The following is a 21,689-nucleotide window of genomic DNA, read 5'->3' on the forward strand; positions in this document are numbered from 1 at the left end:
CTGGTCTGATGGGATAAACCACAATCCAAGGAGAAGTTTGATGAAAATATTTATTCTCCTGTTCCGAAAACATTAGTGAAAAATAAAAACACTGTACCTCAACTAAAATTATCTTTTGGGAACCCCATTACATGACTGAAAAGTTAGTATAATTACAATATTGCTCCATATTCTCAGATTACAGCAAAAGAATTGCTTTTCTCATTGTATAATGTGTGGCTAATGTCATACAGAAGAGGCGCCTTCTCTGACAACACCATGCAAGATATCTGATATTTTATTCTGTTCTTCCATTTCAGGAATTCTTAGACCATGATTATCAGAGTATTTTTCAGAGTCACATATTTCAGTTGCATTTTAGATATGACCTGAAGCAAGGCAGCCCCAAATAACGGCACTGAGCTTCCTAGTAATTGTTATTTATAATTACTTCCTCATGCTACGTTGGCTCATAAATTTTAATGGAGCTGTCTCTGCAGTGGTGATTGCCAACTTTCCTAGTATTTGTAGGATAAATAGTTATCCAAATAGAAATAATGTAGTCAAATAATGTCATGGTTGGCCTAAATCTTGCCTTCTTCACTCTACCCTAGAGATTGTTTTAAATGCACGGGGTTCGGGGGTAAAGAGAGAGGTGATGGTTATCCTACTTTGGAAGTTATGACATCAATGTAGTGACTCCTGGCAGAGGTATACATTGATGCAAATTATTTCCTGGGCAGACAGGAACATTTACTGTCAGCAGCTGGAAGCTCATTCTTTCTAAGAGCCAGGAATGAGCTTGGAACCCGGAAAGGAATCAGGAGAAGCTGTTTCCTTTCCCTGGAAAGGGGATGAGAGAAATCAAGAATACTTTCAGACATGGGGATAGAATGTGTCTTTGCAAAAAGAATGCACAGCATGAGTGGGTTTTTACATTATACCTGTGTGGACAGGAGATCCCCTTTTATGTAGTGAACGTCTCTAGTACTTTTAAAAATCATTGATTATTTGACAGGCTTTGGGGACACAGAGATTGTAAAGGTTAGGGATCCCTGGTCAAACATCACTGGGGAAGGCAAAGGAAACATCTTTACAATTAGAAAACAGCTCTTTGAAAAACTATGATTTTATTTCATCTAAGGGCAGTTAACATACATGTTTCTAAGAAGACACTGATTGAATCGAGTTACTCCAAAAGCGGAGCCTGAGAGAACGTTTATGTGGGTGAAGATCCAGAAAGCATGAGTGAAGCACTAGGGAGAATGAGACAGGACAGAAGGAAAAGACAATGTAAGAATATATTATTGAGGTCAAGGTAATGAGTAAGACAATCACAATACGGCTGTAATCTTCAGAATAGCAGACAGAAAACTATCAAGAATGGTCCATCTGAAAAACAAGAGGCCAGAGGATTCATCCACTGGCTCTGGTCCTCACTTAACTGAGGGTTCGTTGTGGATTTGGGGGTGATTCATAGCCCTACACTTCCAGGCTGTGCTTACAAGCATGGACCTAGTGAACTGCACTGTCAGAAAAAGCCCAGGGCAGAATGCAGAAAAGCCAGCACCGTGTGGTTGAGGTGGGGTGCTGAGCATGCACAGACCTGCCCACTGTAGCTCAGAATCCGAAAGCAGGCCAAGGAGATAGATGGGCATCTGGGAGGCATCTGCTACACACACCCACTGAATAAGAGATCATTTTAGAATGATGACGTCAACTGCACGGAGACCTCTGTGTGTTCCGTGTCCCTCCTTTTAAAGTGCGAACACGTTTGATGCCCCAGGTGACATAATATCTGTTTCCTGCTACTTTCAATTCTGAACTTTATGTCCATTCTGACATCGTTGCTACAGGTTTTCAGTCTGTGCCGAAGTTCCCATTATACTTAAGGCCTTAACATAACAACTTGAGTAGTAAAGTGGGCTATAATTCCAAAAAAAGAACAAGGACATGGTTATTATTGTGTCATGATTTTGACATGAGTATGACCTGTCTTCTGAAACGCTATTTTAAAGGAAATACATATGACTTCATAAAAATGAAAGGAAAAAAATATGCCTAAAACACGCCATAGACAAAAATTAAAGGCAAACAGTTGGGAAAAAAACCTTTTCTGGGGGCACGAAAAACAAGCTTATTTTCAGGGGGGAAGAATGTCACAAATCAATAAGAATAAAGATATACAACACAACTTTAGTAACTTAGATAAGAAAAAAATGTAAATGGAAAATAAACATTTGAAAAAGTGACTATAAAAGATGAAAGTCAAAATACAATAAATTTATAATTAGCAATCAAAAGAATGATCATGCCAAATATTGCAGGGTTCAATGAAATGGGCATCTCATGCCCAGCTGATGGAATGAATGCAAAATCATAGCACTCTGGACATCAACTTGGCAGCATAAATTTAAAAACTGAAAAATTCTATTGCCTAAGATTAATCCACCCACACAAAGAGATAATTGCAGGAAAGGAGAATCAATGAGAATTCACATTATTTATAATGGCAAAAAAGAAAAATCAAAAGAAAAAGAAAAGTTAGCAATAAGGGATTGGTTAAATAAGTTATTCCTATGTTGCTACTTAAAAGTATATTTCAATATTTTAGAAAAAGTTCACAACAGATACCATGTTTCCCCCAAAATAAGACCTAGCCGGACCATCAGCTCTAATGTGTCTTTTAGAGCAAAAAATAATATAAGACCTGGTATTATATTATATTATACTGGGTCTTATAGTAAAATAAGACTGGGTCTTATATTAATTTGCTCCAAAAGATTCATTAGAGCTGATGGTCCAGCTAGGTTTTATTTTCGGGGAAACATGGTAAGTGAAAACACAGTTGGAGATATAATATGTATTGTGTTTTTTTAAATATAGAATACACATTTCCATTTCAAAGTAATCTATTGAATATACAAAAATTATATACAAAGGTATAACATTGAGACCATAGCTCTGACATAATCAAAAATAAGAAGGTTGAAATTCTCATATGCTCTTTCTTTTTGGTGGTCTGTCATTACCTTCTCCTGGCAACACTGTTTTCCTGGGAATTGAAAAGGAGATAACTCCAAAGAGTATGATTCACCACTTTGTGAGTGATTCTTTGTCATCCTGGTCGGGCACAGTTTTGCTCTTTGTTTGATCTTTCCTCATTAGAGGAAGCTAACAAAATGATCTTTGCATGGCTGAAAATAGACTGGAGGGAGCATTTGCCTAATATGGAGTTCAAATAGTAAATTGGAACATAGGGAGTCAAATCAGAAACCTCAAGAGCAGGAGTGCAGGCAGGGCCATAAGGTGAGACAAAAGTAAAGGAACAAGAGTGCAAAAGCAAAGTGAGTTAATCAAGAGGCATACACACAAGGGTGTGTGTCAAAATACAGGACAAAGTCAGGGTATGATGGACACGCGTTCAGAATCCAAACTATATCCAGACATTAGCATTCAGGAGCAGGAATGCAGTTTTTAAAAGGCCCCGAGATGCTAGGTAAGGAGCAGGAAAGCACCTACTATTAATAGAAAACCAAATGGAGGATACAGGAACCCAGAGATTTTCAATTTCTAGGAAACTGGGATTCCAAAAAGACCAGGTAGAAGATCTATTTGAAACTGAGCAGGTGAACAAATATGTTTGGATTTCATACATTGCCTTCATCCAAGAAGGACTGGTCTCAAAGTAGGGGGTGGAGCCAAAATAACAAATAATTATTTCAGCTGTCCCAAGTCTGCAGGTTTGAGAACTACAGGAGCTATGAGTCAAAATGTGATTAATATAATGCTATATGCTCTGTGGTCTCTCTCTAACTTTCCAAATTTGACATTTTCTTTTTCATATTCTCAGAGACTTCCAATGCTTTCTTTTAATTCATTCTCAAGATCCAAACATAAATTAGATAACCAAAATTAAATAACACATTACCATGAAGGTAACATGTCCCTTCCTATTATTTTCTGCTGTCCCCACTACCAAACCCCACACATGGCCCACCGTCTAGTGACCTCCACTCTCCTGAGCTCCCAGTTCGCTATACTGTGATCACGGACTGCCTTAGTGAACTAGAAAAGAAGGGTTATTTCATTTTTCTTTCCATGTTAGGAGAGGAAGTAAAAGCTAGGAAACAATCATTCATAGGTAAAGTATGCTCTAAAGTGCAGCTTCAGGGGCTAGGGGAGGAAGTCTAGGAGAATCTGGGGATGTACAAACCCTGGTCCCGACAAGCCCTTGTACTAGCCAGGTACAGATTCAATTAGTCTAACTTTAATTTCTAGGATGATAATTTTGTGTCTGGCTTTAAAATATCCAATTCTATGAAATTATTCCTCTAAATGCAGAGATCTGTTTTTCTTGCCAGATGACACTTGTTATGCGGGGCGTCCGGCGGGGTCTCAGCTCCCGCTCCACACATAAGAACGCAGGATGTGGCTAGGTCAAAAAGGAACACCCACAGAGCCATAGGTAGGGGAGTCATACCACTATATTCTCGCCAGCGGCATCCGCCTCTCTGCAATCCGCTCTTGCTAGCTCAGCCACCATCTTCTTGATAGCCCCTATTTTTTGCTAGCGTAGCCACGGCAGTTTTATTAGTGGCCAGTGGCTCACTGGTTACAGCTGACGGCCAACTAGCCACAGCTGATGGCCATGCAATCACAGTTGATGGCCATTTACTACCTGAGCCAGCACCTTTCCATGTGAGGCCGAGAGCCTGGAAACTGCTTTCTGGGGTTCTGTCCCCACAACACTCCTTTCAGAAAAGCTTTCCTGGAGGCATGGAAGCAGAAGCAGCCTTTATAAATCATTAATTCACTACTTGGCTTTCTTTAAACTGTTATACACTGGTTTAAGATGTATTCATTTGGAAAGTTTTGGTTAAAGATGGACTGCAACCTCTCCATTTATAAGATCCGATGCATGACAAAATAAAACATTCTTCCTTATGCATTTGACAATAAGCTTTTCATTTGGCCATTCTAGAACCACTCTTCTTATTCTGTCTTCAGGGAAAATAGTGAAGAGTTGATCACCTTTACATACACATTAGTATTCCAACATCATGTTTCCAAGATAGATGGCTCAGATGTCTTATCCATTCAACTCATACTGAACATACCTTTGTTACATGGAACACCCTTCCTTACTGTGGGCAACCAAATGGAACTGAACTCAATTCAACAATGCACTTTTACTCATCAGTTTTGTTCTTTTGCATAAGGTCTGTCCTTTCCTATCTCTATCACTGATATTTTGGTCCAACAGCAAGTTTTGATCTTCAATTACTATTCCTTCTGCAATGAGGATCAACCTCCAATAAATTGTTACTACACTGCTTCGAGTTTCTCCCTTCTGTCTTGGAAAGAAAGTCTAAACAGAGGTGGACCCAAGTTTTGGGAAGGCTCAGGTTCATACAATTTGGAACAACTCCTGGCATCTTTCAGAACTTCCAGCTTGTCTCAGATAAGGTATCAGAGAGGTATGCTCCTAAGTCGTGATAGTGAGGCATTCTGGCTTGGTAATCTTATATCAACAGGGCAAAGTCTCAAAATGACAAAGTACAACTTCGTGAGATTGGATGTTGAGCTTTTTACTTGGTCTAAGCCACAAATAGTAATAAAAACTGTTATTGAGTCTTACTCTCTACAAGGTGCTACATTAAGTGATGTACACATTTATTATTACTCGTAACCATATGATGAGGTAGATATTCTAATTGTGCTAATTGACAGGTGAAGAAACTGGGGCTGGGAAGAGTTAGAAAGCCAGTACTCAGGATTTGAACCCAGGCATCAGGGCCCATGCTCCAAATCAGAATACCATGCTGGCTCCTGGGAAACAGAGATCTTCTAGATGGTCTTCTTTCCTGTATAATATTTCCTCCAACTTTTTAAAGGTATGAATAAATATCCCTCAACCTGAACAACTGATATAATGGGAAGGAAGAATGGTGAAGATGATGAGAACTGGAAATATGCGGAATAAAATTTAGGAGTAGGACCAAATAAACAACCAAGTACCTATTGAGCAAATTAGCATGATCATAGCTCTGCTAAACATAAACACACTCATTCTTGGGTACTGATACCTCCCATGGGTCAGCCATTACAAGTGCTGAGACTCCTAAGTTGAATAATGCACAGCCCATGAAGCCATGGGAACTCATTCATACTTTAGTGGAAGAAAATGAAAGTCACAAGTTAAATGACAGATAGTTCATGTAAATATCAGTTAATAATATAACTTTTAATCAAATATGGAAAGTTTTATCTCTTTCTCTCATCTTGATTTGTTCTTCTCTATCTGGAAAAAACATTTGATTTCAGTGTTTTCCCTTGTACTATTAAATCTTCATCATGCAAATATACAAGCTAGAAATTTAGGGTCCTGGCAGATTCCCCTGTGATAAGATGCCTCCCCACTTTCCTTCCCATTGCCTACTTTTAAGAGACCCAGAGCTCTTTCCATAAGAGCTGACATTTCCCCGGGGGCTGTCTCATGGATGGAGTCAGCAAAAGTCATGGCTGCGTGTTCCCCAGCCCCCATACTAAAAGATATTACAGAGCAGTGGTTTTCCACGCTAAGCTTGCCCAGTAAAAAGTGGGGAAGTTGAAGAAATGAGATTCTGGGCTCCCAAATCTGTCTAAAACAGGCCAGTTTCCTCTAGTCACTGGAATTTTGCATATGCCTTCCTTTGAAGAATTACTCCATAACTTAAACAACAACAACAAAATTGAAAATCACCATGATATATGCTAAAGGATTTGAAGAAACAGCCCTCTCTTTGCTAGAGTACTGGAAATGTCTCCATTTAGTTCATGACAAATTAAGAGAATGAAAAACTGACTTAAAGGGGAATGGAGGGTGATGCAGCTAGGCCTCAATATCTAAGAATGCAGTGAACAGGAGAGCAAGGAAGAAATAAAGAACAAAGTTACAACCAGTGGGAAGTGGGATGGTACTTAGTCTTGAAGTGAGAAAGGATGGCAGTCAGGTAGGGAAAGAGGAGAAGGGGATGAGGAGCAGGTAGTTCCACTGTCAGATGGAGGATGCTGGAGGCCCTAAAGCTTTGATGCTCTTCTTTCAGGCACATATACCCTCTGTCCTCAGCTACGTTAAAGGATAGGCTTGCAGCTGGAAGTCACATTTGGGTCACCCTAAACTGTTCTCTGACTTCAGAAATCAGGAGGGAATCCGAGAAGAGTATTGAAGTCTACCCCTCCATAGAGCTATTCTTCATCTTAATAGACTAAAGTAAACCTCCTTTCAGCTCGGCCTGAGCAGATACCATATGACAGAAGGTACTTTAGGCCACTTGGGACTTGTTCCTTAGAACAGCAGCTCTTGCATCAGACTCTTCTGGAAAGCCTGTTAGTAATCCCGATCCTCCAGTTCTACTCAGAGAGACTCTGATTCAGTGGGCCTGGGATGAGATTCAAAATCCATATTTAAAAAAAAAATTCTCCAAATGATGATGACAAGAGTCTACTCTGGGACCACACTCTGAAGATGATCTCTCCGTAGAGACCTTGGTTTCGGGGTTAAAATCATGGACTAGACACTCTTCTGGGAAACAGTGGTGCTGATAAACCCCAGCAGAAGGAAACGTTTCGCCCAGGACCCTGCTACGTACAGCCTTCTTCGGTTACCTTCCTGTGTGAACTTCTCCCACATTCTGAGATTAGCCCATCTGCAAACTGGAGTGCCTCCCAACTGCAGATCTGCCTTTATGTTTCCTGAATAGGCATCATCAACAAGGCCAGACAAAAAGGTCTCAGTGGGTCTGGGTTTTCACCAATCCCTGAATAAGGAGCTGCCATCCTTTCACCTCTGCTTTCAGTCCTCAGGAGCGATGTTATTACAAAACGCAATTTAGAATTTCACTCTCAAAACCAAACCTACAGACCTCATTACAGCATTCGCAGAAGCTAGCCTTAGAGCAAAGTGAGAAAAAACGCTTTCAATTCTCACTCTCTTGTTTCCAATTGATAAAAAAAAAAAAAAAGTGAAGAATTAAGTGGTAAAGATGACATTTTCTGAGCTTTGTCTTGACCCAGAGGTTAATTGCTTTGCAAAATTTGAAAGAAAAAAAACAAACGAAAAAATTCTATTTTTTTTTCTGAACAGAGGAAGACAGATCTACTGGCTAAAACAAAATGAAATGATTTATATCAGCCCATTCTGTGCCTTAAGAGTCTGGCTCAGCCTTTTACTGAGGTGGTCTAAGTTGAAGGGTTTAGGAAAGGAGGCCCCACCCTGACACTTGCTGCTGAAAGCTCCTTTATTCTTTTAGTTAACAAGCTACTGTTTTAAAATCCAAATACCCTTAAGGTATTTGAGACTTTGCTATCAGTCACGCAGAACTTAAGGTAAATTAACATTTAGCTCCTATAAACTTTGAAAGACTAGGAGTTCAGAATTGAGGAGTTTATTCTCCAGCAATGCTCCCTCAGAGAATTTTGCCAGGCAGTCAAAAGGCTTCTCCACTCAGTTGCCCAGTTTGTAAACTAAGTAGGGTTTGGGGGGAGGATTTATCACACTTCTCTCCTGCCTTCTTTCCCAGAATTGAGGGACACTCTTGCTCCAATGAGCCACATTTGGGCCAGGACCTACTTTCTAGCCCTTTGCACTTCTGTTGCCATATAGTTCATAATAGCTAGGTATAAAAAGTGTGTGTTTGTGCTTTAATTGACTCATTCTCTCATTCATATACTGCTGGAAAATAAAAAGTTCCTTCTGGTTCAGCCTCTATTTGCAAAGCCTTGCACTCTGCTGTAAGCCTCAAACCTGGCTTCCAGAAAAGCCACCTATTCTCAGATCTCCTTTCCTTTACCTGCCAGCATATGGGAGTATAAGCAGTACCTCTCTGTAAAGATGTGCCCTTTCAGATGTGTGTCAACAGTGCTTAAGCTTCTGCTAACATTATCAATAACGCATTTGAGGTCTAGAGCAGCAGTACACAAAAAGGTCTGAGGGCCCCCCACCCCTTTCAGGTCTATGAGGTCAAAACTGTTTTAAAAATAATACTAAGTTGTTATTTGCCTTTTTCATTCTCATTCTCTCACAGGAGACTTCCAGAAGTTACATGACATGTGATATAGCAACAGATGGAATGAGGAAGTGGACATAAAAATCCAGCTGTCCTCTAGTAAGCCGAACATTAAAGAAATTTGTAAAAATATAAAACAGTATCACTCTTCCCACTACTTTTGTTTTTAAAAATGTAGTTATTTTTCGTTAAGGGTACAGAGGGTCCCCAACTTACGATGATTCGACTTAAGATTTTCAGCCTTACATGGTGAGAAAGTGATCCGCATTCAGTAAAAACCATGTTATTTTGAATTTTGATCATGTCCAAGGCTCGTGACCAGAGGTAGGATCCTCTCTCCATGCTGGGCAGTGGCAGTGAGCTGTAGCTCCCAGTCAACCACGTAATGACAGGAATAAACAATCCACAGATACCCTATGGTGTACTGTGTTGCCAGCATTTTTTTTTTTTTTTGAATATTGTGTTCTGAGCACATTTAATGTGGGCTGGGCTAAGCTATGACATTCAATAAGTTACATGTATTAAGTTCATTTCCATTTACAATATTTTCAGCTTACAATGAGATAATTGGGATGTAACCCTATCAAGGGGCTTCTGTATGTTATCTATATTTACAGGTAATGCACTTATTATTTTTAAATAAATTAATAATATTTAATGTTTTTTTTTAAATTTCCAATACAGTACATGCTCTTGGCTGTACTTAATAATTTTTAAGAGCATACATGAGTCCAAAACACAGGAGAACACTATACGAGGCACATTATACATATGTATTATGTTATTTTTCAAAGCTACAAGGCAAACATTATCCTTATTTTATAGAAAATGAAACCAACATCACAGAGTTAAATAATTTGCCCAGAATTAAACCATCAGACACCAAAACCCATCATTTCTGCTTGGGCTGCCTCTCTCACTGTTCTTATTAAGCTGGCCTTGGATTTGGCTTATCTGTGAGACTCAATACACAACAGGACAATGGACAGGCCATACATAAAAACAGAACTTTGACCCACAGCCTGCACCAACCTGCCCAGGAAACCAACCCCTGATCTCTAATCAACAACCCAGGAGCCAGCCTGCTATAAATCAGACTTGTAGAAAGCCAGATTGCTATCTCTAGTGACAATCCAGGAAGCTAAATAATTTCTGTTACAATTGGCCAAAAGGGTTTGGACTTGATTAATAAATGACAGTTTCCCCTAATTTGTGTCCCCCCCTTCAACTTAGGACCAACAGGAAAAAGCCAACTCTGTCCCCCTACCTGATCACAAAGGATGCCCACCTTCTAGTCAGCCTGCCTACCTGATCACAGCTTCCCTTTTCAGAAGCCTCCTATCAGAACATACCTGAAGGCTTCCCTTCCCTCCACTAGAAAGCTTTCCTGCTCTTCTGCCTGCCTTTCACTCTCTGCTAAAATACAAGTGATGGTGGCTGACTCCCTTGGTATTTCAAGCTCAGCATAAACTGCCTTTGCTTTTTTTGCTTTTTTCATTTCATTGTTCGTCATTTATTTCCACACTTGTTGCATACACTTACCCAATTTTGAGTGAAAAATTAATTTATTTCCTTATGAAGCAGACATGAATGACCCTATATGTGTTCCAAGTGTCAACTCAGCAATATTTTGAGCCTTCGATAGAATTATCCAATGAATGTCCATTGCAATAGTTAGAGAGAACCATGTGGACAAAATAAAAGTTGTTAAATGTACTGTGTTGTTCAAATTATCAGAGGCACGACTGTATGAAGACAATGCCATATAATATGTATGATTCAAATTCCTTAAAATGTGTACTTGAGCTCTATGCCTTCTTATTTGATAATCAAAATGTTTTATCTAGAAAATTTCAATCCAAAAACTACCTTCTTCATTGTGCTGGATGTGTGCCTTTGCCTTTCCAGACCCGCTCTCTACCCAAACCCATGCTACTCCGTGCTCCAGGGGGCTAATTTCTATAAACTGCAAAAACAGAGCTCCCTAAAACTGCTAACACAGGCTACCCAGGAAAGGTGGGCTCAGCCAATGAGAGGTACAGTTAAAGGGTCAAGGGCAGGAGGAATGAGAAGTCAGGGCATTTCTTCCCTTTGCCCCTTCCTTCTGAGCCATCGATTGGCAGAGGCCGTGTTCTTCTAAAAATCGAAGACTCCAATCCACAACCCCCTCCTACTTCTCCAGCCATAGCTCTCCCCGGTCCCTGTTCACTTCAGTCCAAGAGGTGGTAATGGCTCTGTGGTCTGCACCACCCCTTTGCTTCCTGGAACACTGTACATACCTTTCTAAAATCATTAAACTCTCCTAAATTATCCGGTGTGTTTCTCCCCAGAATCCTGTTGATACTTTCTCACCAATTTCAATTCTTTTCAATTTTATGTCTCCTGTGGACTTTTATTTTTTAGTTTATACTCTATAGTTTGGCACAAAGTGCTTTATAGACATTCTAAAATTGTTCAAGTTGTTTTCAAACACTGTAAACTTTTTAAAGGTGTCTTCACTATCCATCAGTGGGTAGAGTAAGTGATTTGCATCAACTGATGCTCACCGTTCCTTTTATCTACTGGCTGAGTTGCTACTGTGGCAATCCTCAGAACTAGCAAAATTAATGTTCTGAGAGAAAAAGGGGGAGGGAAAGAAAGAACATTCCTCGCTTCGACAATAAACACTATCCAGCTTGAGAAATGCTGTGCTTTTCCCTGAAATCTGACTTGAGAAATAAATATGGAGTATTTAATGCTTCATTTGTACCCAGACTTTAGCTGTGTTTATATAATGCCAGACCAACTTGTCAGTTCAGTATCACTTTAAACAAATCAATACAAAAATAACAAGAATGACGTGGTGATACAGACACAGACACATCTTAGATCAGAAGCTACCAGTAGCACTGGCAATATCCTGAGGAAATTATATCCCAGTTTTTTAACAACAGCTCTTCATGGGTCCAACGATACATAATTGTTTTGTTATAGTGCAGGACATCAATTTTATGAGCACTAGATAAACAAGCTGTACGGGTTTGCCTTCTCTGTACAGTTGATGACTCTATCTGAATGCACAGATGGCTCTAAAACAAAAGACCTCAAAAACAAACTGACTGAGCTTGGGCATATTAAAATTTGCTAGTAGTTGGTGAGAGGAACCCCGGTGTCCGGAATATGCTTATATGTCCAGAATATATGTCCAGAATATAAGCCTTGTCAATAGGCTTATATATTTTATTGTTACGTCAGGACACCAGAGTTGACTTCAATGTCTGCCTACATCCAAACTGGCAACTTATGGCCCAGAAAGTCTATTTGAAGTTCCAAAGTATGGAGTTAGATAGATGAGGTCAATATCATTGGAATGTAGGAGGTTGAGAGATATAAAAAAATGACTTATTTATTGAGCACATACTATGTGTTAGGTACTATGCTAAGAACTTTATAAATATTTTCAAGAAGACTACAAGTGAAGTATTATTATCCCCAGTTTACAGATGGAAAACCTGAGGCACAGAGAAGTTAACTAACTTGCCCAAGGTCACAACACCCGTAAGTCTTAGAAACAAGATTTGAAGAAAGCCTGGATTTGGAGCCCATTTTAATCGCGAAACCCCAATGTAATATTGTTATCATAGGGAAACATAGATCCAAGTCTAGAATCGGCCTAAGGTCAAACTAACACCAATGTGTTCAAGCAAATTTAACACGTTAGTTGATAAATATAGGGAGATAACAGTACACCAGCAAAGGCAGGCTTCTGTGGAGTTGAATTAGACTTTCTACACCTATACCCATAGTTTGTGTATGTTAATAAAAAGATTCTCTTACTCTCATTCTGAGCCATTTTTCTTCTAATTCAGCTAATGATAGTGAACTTCATTTATAAAACAGTATAACAGAAGTAAAAAACTGGAATGAGAGAGGAACACAACTAGAAACAGAAAGGGAGAGAGGGTAATACTGAAGAAAGAAAAAAATAGAAATAGAGACCAAAGACTACAGAAAATGTCATACACTGGTGAATGGAGTGGTCACCTCTGAGGGACTCACTTATAATCTTGAAAGTCCAAGACAAGATGGCTTACCATTCATGTTCATAATTTATGTCCCCCTAAGCGAAGTAAATGTGCAACACACGTTAAAGATTGTAATTAAAATATTTCATTTGTTTCAAATTTTGGCTGTTTCAACACATAATTATCCGGAGCTTCACTTAGAATTTCCATTCTGTGCAACCAAAGACAGCCGAAGACAGAAGGTTTGAGAGCAGAAGTCAGGCAAGAAGTCCTTGTTGGAAAATCATAAGATTTACCAATCTGGATGGAATATAGTATCATAATACATTTCTAGGGAGGAAAAAAATCTCCATTGATTGTTAGCTACTTCTTGATTTTTTTTTCATTAGAGAGTTTTAAAGTTCAAAGTTATTCTAACAGCAGTAGAAGAGCTATGTGATCAGGAAATTATTTAACCTCTCTGAGTCTTGGTTTCCTCATATTGTTAAAAAGAGCCATATCAATACCAATATTTCATGATAGTTGTAAGTTCTAAAAATAAAATATGCTCAGTGGCTGGTCCAGAGCAATTACTCACAAGGGGCGCTTACAAAGAAAGGATGTAGCAGAATGGGTTAAGAGAAAAGACTCCAAAACTAGGTGGAGCTGACACTCAGACCTGTTACATAACTACTTGTTAACTAGGTGACATTGGGAAAATTATTCACACTCTCTGTGCCTCAGTTTCCTCATCTGTAAACTGGAGACAAGGATAGCATTTATCTCATCGGTTTTTGTGAGGATTACATGACTTAATACTTATAAATACTTATATCTGTACCTGGCACATTAGAGATCACTGAATGTCAACACTGTTTTCGTTTCAGCTGAGTCCACCTCTCTATTTTCAAGGTCAGATAACTGATGTTTAGAGAAGTTAAGTCACATTTGCCCCCAGGAACCCAGCCTCCTGACTCCTGCCCATTCTCCAGTCCATAGTCTGGATCCACTTTGCCTGCCTGGTCCCCACTGTATGTTCTGCACTAGTTGTAACTGCTTCTCATCAGCTGCATGTGTCCCTCATTCCCAATGGACAAGCAGGGGAAATTTCCACAAAAGCAGAGGTGAAGGACCATGAAGCTGATTAAAGCTTAAGCTTTAGGTTTCTTCCAAGGGGCCCCAATAATGCGTTCACGTGCTCATCTCCTTTTTGTTACTCTTAGAAAAGCGAGGTATTTTTGTATTGTATTCCTTAAAGAGGATCGCCAAACTGGAAAAGCTTTAGGTCCCAATAATTTAAATCCAGCCCTGCTCAAATGGAAGGCAGAATGGGAGAAAAGTCAGTATTTGATAAACAGTAGGCAATAAGCACTGTGTAAGAAGCTATGGTGGAAAAAAATCAGAAAACAAAAACTCTGGCTTTTAAAACAAGAGGGAGAAGAGAAGAGAGGAGGGAGGAGGGAGAGGCAGAGAGAGGGGGAGAGAGAGGGCACTAGCGCATTCCTATTTCTCAAATGGATGGGTCCTTCTTAATCTCCAGGTCTCAGCTCAGTTATAAACCCTCCTTGATGATCTAACAAAAATTGGCTTGCCTCCCCTCTTGTTTCTTTTTCATTTATCAGAATACCGATTATTTCTTCATAACACTTCACAATCTATATTTATGTTTGTTTTTACATTCAATCTCAAATTCTCTTACAGTGTCTGGTACATAGTAAAAAAATCAATAAATGTTGGTTGAGTGAATGAATGAATGGATGAATGAACAAATAATTCCTTTCCATTTGTTAGTTCTTGACTTAAATACAGATGCTCTCAGAAAGACTTCCCAGAGTGTCCAAGATGGGGTTAGGCATCTTTCTTATGTATTACACTCTGGGCATGAATTACTTGATTGAGTTCAAAAGTCTGAAGATTAATATTTAGAAAAGAAAAAAAATTAATATTTAGTGTTAGTTTTATGCAAAGTATTGAACTCCATTGGTGTATTTAATAGAGTAAATAAGGGGCAGCTAGGAGGTAGGTGTTATTTTCCCGTTTCACAAATGAATAAACAGAGGCTCAGGGAAGTGAAATTTGGAGGTCACACAGCTAGTGATATCAGGGTCAGCATTAGAACCCTGATTACCAAACTCCGAAGTCCCTTCTCAGGTGGCTGGGTCCCTCTACCCCTTGGTCCCACACTTACTGATCCCTGAGGTGATGCTTTCTCCCATGTGTGTTTTCCTCTCTGCCCACAGAGCTGGTAAACTCTCTCAGGCCAGGAACAAAGTCTTTTCCATCCCTCATATTTTGTCAATGCTGAGAAGAGTGGTTTCAACACAGTGGGATGAGGGAGTTGCCACTTCCAGCTGTCTGACAGAGTGAATGTTTTCATGCATCTTGACATTTCACACAGTATCAGCTTCTGCTCAGGAGTGAAATTAAATCTTGCCTTTCTCAATCTCTCAGGAAAAGCAGATGCAAAGTTAGAAGAAATGTGATGGGGCAGCAGCGGGTAAGGGCACACAAATGACAGCACCAGGAATGGTCTTGGCAGCTGTCACCAGCTTCAGATGTTCTTTTAAGAGGCTCACCTCAGCAGAAAATGTCAGTTCCTTATAGACAGACTAGAGGGTTTGCACACCGTCCTAAAATAAGTGTGCAGGGATACTAGGCCTTATATAAACCCTCCTTGATCATCTAACAGAAATACCCTTCCCTTCCCCTGTGGCTGTGCACCAAATGCAGAGATTACAGACAGAAGTTTGTTTTTTGTTTTGTTTTTGTTTTTTCAGGCAGAAGTATTTTCCTGCAGGTATTCATTCCATTTTACTCAACTTCTTCCCTCCACATACTCTATTCTTTATATGCACATTTCCCTGCATTGGAAACAGGCATTCTGAAATGTGTAGCAATGAATGTGTTTCAGTCCTTCCTACTTCCTACTTATCTGTGTGTTTTCAACACAAAACAGATAATACACAACCCACTCATGTTGGCAGAGAGTAAGTTTCAAACAGAACAACTGATTCTGTGACTATAAATCACTTCTTGGAACACGTAATAAAGGAATATTAAATAACTTAGAGTGGAAAAAACACTTGATAGGTATTAAGATATGTAGGATTTCAGATCAGATCCCCAGAAGGTCTCAGACAAATCACTTGGCGTCCTGGGACCTAATTTACACCATGTGGTCAAGTGCAGGCTTTGGATTCAGTGCTCTGGTTAGAACCTGCCTCTCACATATCCTAGCTGTGACCTTGAGCAAATCCCTTTATTTTTCTGATTCTCTGTTTCCTCCCAAAATGGAGCTCATAATACCACTTTACCTCATGGGGTTGTTGCAAAGAATAAATTCTAAAATACATATAAATATAAAGTGCTTACTTTATGGGTCAATGCTGAGTACAATAAATGATGCTATTATCGGTGGTATCATCAAATGAGGAGTTGGGCCAGAAAATCTATAAGCTCGTTTCCTGACCCAATGTTCTGAGACCCAGAAATGCACTGAACCTGTGGTAAGAGTGGTTGAAATTGCAAGGATTTGTTGGAGTGGAATCAATGACAGATGCCTCCCCCGGGGGCTCTAAGAACCTGCCTTCTGTATTAAGCATGTCTTTTATTTTCTGTATTCTGATAGTTTTGACATCTGGCTCATTCTGAGTTAGCCAATTCCTAGAGACAGTGAACAACCCACTGGAGCTCACTTTTCAAATGCAAACCAAACTATCCAGAGCTCAAACCCCCAACCACCTCCCTTGTTGGATTCTCACACTCTAGGCCACTATCCACTTGCCCTCATCATCCCTAGGCCAGGTACCAGACAACTAAGGACAGCCTCTATACCCTAGGACCTGCTGAAATTAATCAAATTAGCTGATCTTAAGCCTGCTCACTCTGACTCATCTATTCCTTCTGTGGAAACCACAGTAGAGGCTCTCGTCACAGCTCCCCCATCTCTCCCTCTGTCTCCTGACCCACCCTAGTGATTCCCTTCATTCCCAATGCCACCCCTCCCCAAGCCCATGTGCCCTCTCTAGGGATCTGTGAATATACAAATGATCTTTTCAACAGCAGTTGCCTCCTGATCTGCTGGCTTTGCCATACCTAAATAATAATAATAAAACCTATATTTTCAAACACCCTCTTCCTTCAGGCCATGACTAGGGAAGCAGGGCTTGATTCCTTCCCGGTTTACTCAAGCATCTACTGCATTAGATTGTGACATAATTCCTGACTGTGCGTATGGTTGCCATGTGGGAATCAGAATCTCCTTTGGTTGCATATGGACCAGAAGGATGGCACCTTTGTTAAAAGGAAAAGCTCAAGTGGGGCTGGAGAGCAACCCCACTTGACCCCTTGGCTGGTGCCCTTGTCCAGTGCACAACGTGTGCATTTGTATGTGGCAGCCCTGGCCTCTAAACATGCGAGGAGGAGTTTCCTATTAACTCAGCCTCGCCAGGGCTCAAAAACAAAGAAGAGAAGGAGAAGGGGAAAGAGGTAAGGAGGGAGAGGAAAGACAGGGAGTAGTGAGGGTAAAGGTGAGAAAAAGAGAATGCAACAATGATAAAATGTTTGTTATAATTCTTAATCCCTCTGCTTACTTGCCCCTGGTCCACTGTAAACCTATATTCCCTAAATAAGCTATGGAGTTTTCAAGCTAAATCTCCCATTAGTTAGAATCAACCATGATTTTTAGACTTGCACCATGTAGAACCAACTGAAAAAGGAGATCCATGTGCTGTGTTTAAGCAAAGGATGTTACCATTTATTTAGGGGAACCACTGTCTAGTCTGGCTATCTACACAGTCTAATTTCAATAATTACCAGCAGTCTTTACTTTGCAGATTGCTCAGTATTCATATAGTAGAATCTAGATACTGAAAATACTAAGAAAGGAGATCATCTTAGTAATGGATGCTGTATTACTTTCAATCTTCTCACTGGGAAGAAATATACTCTACAGAGCCTTTCTCAAAGCTGAACTCCTTTTTAAATTAGAAGCAAAATGTTACAGACCCCTACCCATGAAATACTTTTCCATAATTAAACTGAAAACCATACTAAATTTATTTCCAATATATTCATAACATCATTAAAGAGACACAAAACAAAAGAACCAGCCTGAATACATGTTATCTCTAAAATTTTGAAAAAGTTTGATTTAAGAAAGATAATAAAATGAAAGTGCAATAAAAAATGCTAATATAATGAAGGACAGAGGGATTCATCAATATACTCTTGAAATACAGAGCTTGTAACTATGTACAAATGAATAATAATATTTCTCTAAACAAGTTTATTCCCAAGCAGTAATGAACTTCCACAGTAATGAATAGGTTCATAAGTGTCACTGTTTCTAGTAACCATTTAAAATGCTTTATTCGGATGTGGACTGTTGAAAATCCAGTAATCCAGTTTGTGGACTCAGAAAATCCCTATGAAACAAACAACCCAATTAAAAAATGGGCAGAGGACTTGAGGAGACATTTTCCTAAAAAGGACATACAGAAGGCATACAGACATATGAAGAAATGCTCAACCTCACTATCCATCAGAGAAATGCAAATAAAAACCACAATGAGATACCACCTCACCCCAGTCAAAATGGCTATCATCAATAAATCAACAAACAACAAATGCTGGCGTGGATGTGGAGAAAAGGGAACGCTAGTGCACTGTTGGTGGGATTGCAGATTGGTGCAGTCACTATGGAAAACAGTATGGAGGTATCTCAGGAATCTGAAAATGGAACTACCCTATGATCCAGTAATTCCACTCCTAGGCATCTACCCGGAGAAATTCAAAACTCCAATTCAAAAATCTGTATGCACTCCTATGTTTATTGCAGCACTATACACAATAGCCAAGACATGGAAACAACCGAAATGCCCATCGGTAGATGACTGGATTAAGAAACTGTGGTACATTTATACAATGGAGTATTACACAGCCATAAAGAAGAAAGAAATCTTACCATTTGCAACAACATGGATGGATCTAGAGAACATTATGTTAAGTGAAATTATGTTAAGTGAAAGAAATTATGTTAAGTGAAAGTCAGAAAGAGAAAGACAAGTACCATATGATCTCACTTATATGCAGAATCTAAAGAAAAGAATAACTGAATGAACTAATCAGAAACAGTTTTGGGGACAAAAAGGAAAAACTGGGAGTTGTTAGATGGGCTGGGGTAGTTGGGATAAGGGGGAAGGTGAAGGGATTAGGAAACAGTCGGTAACCACAAGATGGCCTCAGGGTTTTTGAAAATTAATTTGGGGAATGTAATCAATAATGTTGTAAAGATTTTGTAGGGTGTCCGATGGACACATGTCCTATTTGGGAGACCACCTCAGGGATACTGTGGATGCCTGATCATGGCATTGTACACCAGAAGCTAAACAATAATGAATGCCAACTATAATTTTATATATATAATGTGATGGCTCGGTGCGAGGTCAGAGGGATAGTGGATGGGGGGAGGGGGGTTCACAGTGTGAGGGATATAAATGATGAACATCTAAGTATTACCTTGTCTTGTACACCTAAAACTAATAAATTAAAAAAAAAAAAAAAAACCTTTAAGAAAAGGAAAGAAAATCCCTATGAAGCACATGTAGAAATCAAACCATCAAGCAGAAAAGTGGGAATTTTCCCACTCAGGCACTTTCCTCCTGCCATTTTAAAAATGCTATTTGAAATATAGACAAGTTTGATGCTCCTATAACTGCTGGATTCCATTGGCAACCAGTTATGAGATTTATCCTAATTGCCATAACACAGCACTTACCTTGAGATTGAACTTGGTATAGCAGCAATCAGACTGGCCCAGCCAGCCAGAGATCTGGATTTTCAACTCTGCTCTGTCACTAACTGTAAGCTAAGGTCAAATCACTTGACCTCTCTATATCTTGGCTTCCTAACCTGGAAATAGTGCAATTTGTGGGCAATTTAAAATTAGTAGAGGCATGACAATCATGGTAATACCTGTAGCCTGTCTTGGTAAAGATAATAATGTACCTGACTAATCCATGATGGTTTTCATTACTGTGAAACCATTTTGCTTCTCTTCCTTTGAAATATATAATAGACTGGGGTATTGTGATGTTAGAAAAAACCACATATTTGGTTTTCCTCCAGGTTCCTGGCACAGGTCTTCTAAAAGCCTTGGAATTTCTTGAGTGATAGGGGTGAAAGGAGCACCTCTTGTGATTCATAACAAATCCCTTTCAACCACACCAGAATTTAACAGAGTTTACGCTAATGAGGTGACTCCCGGTGGGCCCCTAGATAGCTTCAGCATGGGGGCTGGTTGAACAAACCATATGATCAAAGGGCTAGAACTTTTAGCCCCACCCCTCGGACGCCAGGAGAGAGAGGTGATGAACATCAGTTTAATCACCAATGGCTATTGATTTAATCAACAAGACTTCAAAACGGAAGCTCCATAAACATCCTGAAGGGTGAGGTTCAGAGAGCATCTGGGTTGGTGATGTCCCCAGCGATTACATGGAAGCTGCATCTACAGATGCCTGCCCCCATCCTTTGCCCTGTGCTTTTCTATTTGGCTGTTTCTGAGTTGTATCCTTTAAAATAAACCAGTAATAGTAAATTGTTTTCTGAGTTTTGTGAGCTGTTCTAGCAAATTATCAACGCTGAGGGGTGGGGTTACGGGAACCCCCAACTTATAGCCTATAGTTCAGAAATACTGTTGGCCCAGGATTGCAGCTAGTCTCTGAAGTGAAGGGGGGTGGTGGTGGGCAGCCTGTGGAATTGAGCTCTTACCTGTGGAGTCTTTGCTAACTCCAGGTAATGTCAGAACTGAATTAGGCCAGTCAGTGTCTGCAGAGAATTAAAGAATGGTTTGGTCTGCCAAACCCACACATTTGGGTTGTGAGTAGAAACAGATTGTAGTATATGCTAAGATGATTGTGGATTTCTTCATAAATTATGTATACATTAATATAAGTGCATAACAATATTATAAGCTTGGGAAAACAGTTAATTGGTCATTGAAATGCAATGAGATGACAAACCATCAGTGCCAAATACATTCCCAAATTAAGTGATTTGTTGAAGTCATTAAACAAGAAGAACTGTACACAACTAAATATTTTCCAGTATGGCTACATTGCAGCATGAAGCAAAAAGTCCTAGAATTACTGTAGGCATACTGATACTGAGGCATACCACCCTGGTACTCCTTAGCATATCTTCCCCTGCCTGCCTCAACTCACTGAGATGATCAAAGTCTTTCAAAAACATTTTCATCAACATCCCAGAATACGTCTTCTAAGATTGCCATCTTCACAAAAACACCACCACATTCAAGAAGACTTCTTAATTATAAAGCAAAGGGGACTGGACTTATTTTTCCAGGTTCTTACCTGAATTCTAATTAGACGTGGAAGACTCCAGAGTTAGACTAAGTGAAATAATAACACTCTATTGTAAACTGCCTAAGAGGATACCTGTCTGTGTATTTATCTGCATCTTTAAATTTTACACCTACGAGCTTTAAGGTATGCAAAGGTCATCCAGTTTATACAAGTATTTTTTTAATAAAGGGCTATTATTTAAAAAAAAATGCTTTACTCTGGGAATTGTCTTTCAACTTTCTATATTTGAGGAGGGAGGCTTATCATTGATCCTATAGATTAACCATGGCACCAGCAGCAAATAGTAGAAG

General features: G+C 39.6%; 1 protein-coding gene across 2 annotated transcripts in view; it reads right to left on the reverse strand.

Annotated features, from left to right (window-relative positions):
• RAB3C (RAB3C, member RAS oncogene family) overlaps window positions 1-21,689 on the reverse strand; it is a 237,726-nt gene that overhangs the window by 183,608 nt on the left and 32,429 nt on the right. The window lies entirely within an intron of this gene.

The sequence above is a fragment of the Rhinolophus hipposideros genome (assembly GCF_964194185.1).
Source record: "Rhinolophus hipposideros genome assembly, chromosome: 7".
In the NCBI taxonomy this organism is placed as follows: Eukaryota; Metazoa; Chordata; class Mammalia; order Chiroptera; family Rhinolophidae; genus Rhinolophus; species Rhinolophus hipposideros.